This window comes from Littorina saxatilis, linkage group LG15 (genome assembly GCF_037325665.1).
Source record: "Littorina saxatilis isolate snail1 linkage group LG15, US_GU_Lsax_2.0, whole genome shotgun sequence".
NCBI lineage: Eukaryota > Metazoa > Mollusca > Gastropoda > Littorinimorpha > Littorinidae > Littorina > Littorina saxatilis.
The window spans coordinates 10,943,620-10,946,090 of NC_090259.1; the positions used below are offsets into that span (position 1 = coordinate 10,943,620).

The 2,471-nt window shown below is 39.8% G+C and overlaps 1 long non-coding RNA gene across 1 annotated transcript; it reads right to left on the reverse strand.

Annotated features, from left to right (window-relative positions):
- Window positions 1-536: 536 nt before the first annotated feature.
- Window positions 537-1,164, reverse strand: LOC138948547 (uncharacterized). The gene is made up of 2 exons (XR_011450006.1): window positions 1,024-1,164; window positions 537-787 (listed from the first exon to the last, which is right to left on the reverse strand). It is a non-coding gene; the product is annotated as an uncharacterized lncRNA (long non-coding RNA).
- Between the last annotated feature and the right edge of the window lie 1,307 nt (window positions 1,165-2,471).

Here is a 2,471-nt window from a genome sequence, read left to right on the forward strand (position 1 = left end):
CAGGCAGTCGAAGCTTTATGCAAGGGTGGCGAATTAGTTGTGAAAGCTCACTTGACTTCTGTACAAAAATCAAGAGTGGATGACGAATGGAAATACTGTATTCATTTTTTTTTTCCTTCTTAGATCAATCAATCAATCAATCAATGAGGCTTATATCGCGCATATTCCGTGGGTACAGTTCTAGGCGCTCTGCAGTGATGCCGTGTGAGATGAAATTTTATACGGCCAGTAATTGCAGCCATTTCGGCGCATATTTACCTTTCACGGCCTATTATTCCAAGTCACACGGGTATAGGTAGACAATTATTAACTGTGCCTAAGCAATTTTTGCCAGGAAAGACCCTTTTGTCAATCGTGGGATCTTTAACGTGCACACCCAATGTAGTGTACACGGGGGGGAGTTCGGACACCGAAGAGAGTCTGCACACAAATTTGACTCTGAAATAAATTTCACCGAACCTGGGATCGAACTCACGCTGACAGCGGCCAACTGAATACAAATCCAGCGCGCTACCAACTGAGCTATATCCCCGCCCAGATCAACTGAATACATTGAAAAAATCATTCCTTTCAGGCAGAAATACCATCATTGATTTTCAGTTAAATGAACATGGTTATAATTGCTGTTCAAGTGTTGTGTTCAAGCCTTTTTTCTCTTCAGAGCTAATTCCATGGCGTTAATGTATGTATGTGTTAAACTTTTGAATTGAAAACCTTCATCAGCAGCTTGAACTCATTTCCCTTTTCTCCCCTTCTTCTTTTTCTGAATGGCATTTTTGCAGGGAAGCTAAGGCCAAAAAAAAAAAAAAGGTCTGTTTACGGTAACATAGGCCAAAAAAATAGGGTCGGTAGGTCGGGATTTTTTATTTTTTTTTTTTCCCCCCCCCCCCCCAAAAAACATATTTTTACGTTATTTTGCATTTTTTTTTTTTTTCCCCCCAAATGCCAAAAAAAAGTCTAGGGTCGCGCGAAAAAAATAGGGTCGGTCGGGTTACCGTAAACAGACCTTTTTATTTTTTTTGCCTAATCTGGGGCATTTTGAGACCATGTGTATATACCGTAAACTGTTGATGTCAACATTTGTGACAGCGTTTGGGAACAAGAGACAGTGTTGCACCACACACTTTTGAGTTACATGCTAAAAAAAATGGTCACTGGTGAAAATTATTTTTTTTTTTACAATTTTGAGCTTTTTGACTACTAATGGGTCAAATCATGCCAAATGGCTCTCCACAATTTTCATACTGAGGAGGTTGTTATGCTGAAAACTCTCTGTCGTTGTTTAAAGTGTATGTACATCCTGTAAATTCTAAGCTAATTTTCAGAAACGTGGGTGCTAGGCCCCTGTGTATTCCAAAGCTTGAAATATTGAAAGTATTGCAAGAAATTAATATGCTTGTTTTGTGTATGGTTGTGTATGTACAGGGTGACCCAAAAAAAAGAGTACCCAAACAAAACGTCTTAAATTGAACAAAAATAAAGCAATCTTCATAAAATTTATTTACACACACAAGTAGCCTCTGCATGATTTGCACAGAAAATTTTAGCGTTCTAGCTTGTCTTTTAGGAAAGTTATGCTCATTCTACAGAACATGCTCCAAATGGCCTCCCCCGGATTTAAATCCCCCAGATTTCTATCTTTGGGGGTTCCTGAAAGACAACGTCTACAGGAACAACCCACAGACAATCCCAGAACTCAAGAGAGCCATCACAACAACCATTCGCGGAATCTCGCAACGGGAGTGTGTGCGGGTGATTGATAACTTTGCGCGGCCGGCGAGTTCAAGTTTGCCTGCAGCGGCGCGGAGGCCATTTGGAGCATGTTCTGTAGAATGAGCATAACTTTCCTGGAAGACAAGCAAGAACGCTAAAATTGTCTGTGCAAATCATGCAGAGGCTACTTGTGTGTGTAAATAAATTTTATGAAGATTGTTTTATTTTTGGTCAATTTATGACGTTTTGTTTGGGTACTCTTTTTTTGGGGTCACCCTGTACTACACATCTTTCTGCTGTAGTTCATGGCACTAAAAACTCAATTTGACCCAAACATTCTCATATGCCCCCTTTTCTCACCCTCTGTCGCGTTTGGCTTTGTCTTTGAACAAAATGTGTTCTGTTTTAGGTTTACTGTTGCAAAGTTATGCAAGATGTGCAAAGGAAGCAAATTCACTGATGCAATCAAAATCTTACGTTTTGCTGATTTAACATTCGACATGTTTTTGTAGTACTTCAATGCTGAATTAGTTTACTTTTGGTGATAAAAGTGGATTGAGATTATTAATTAATTGTTGGTTCATGGTTGGCTGCTTTCATTAAATCTTTTGCTTGACTGTTGATTTGGCCGTGTATATGTGTCTGTGTGTGTGTGTGTGCCGTGTATGTGTGTCATGTATCTGTGTCATGTGTGTGTGTGTGTGTGTGTGTGTGTGTGTGTGTGTGTGTGTGTGTGTGTGTGTGTGTGAGACAGAGAG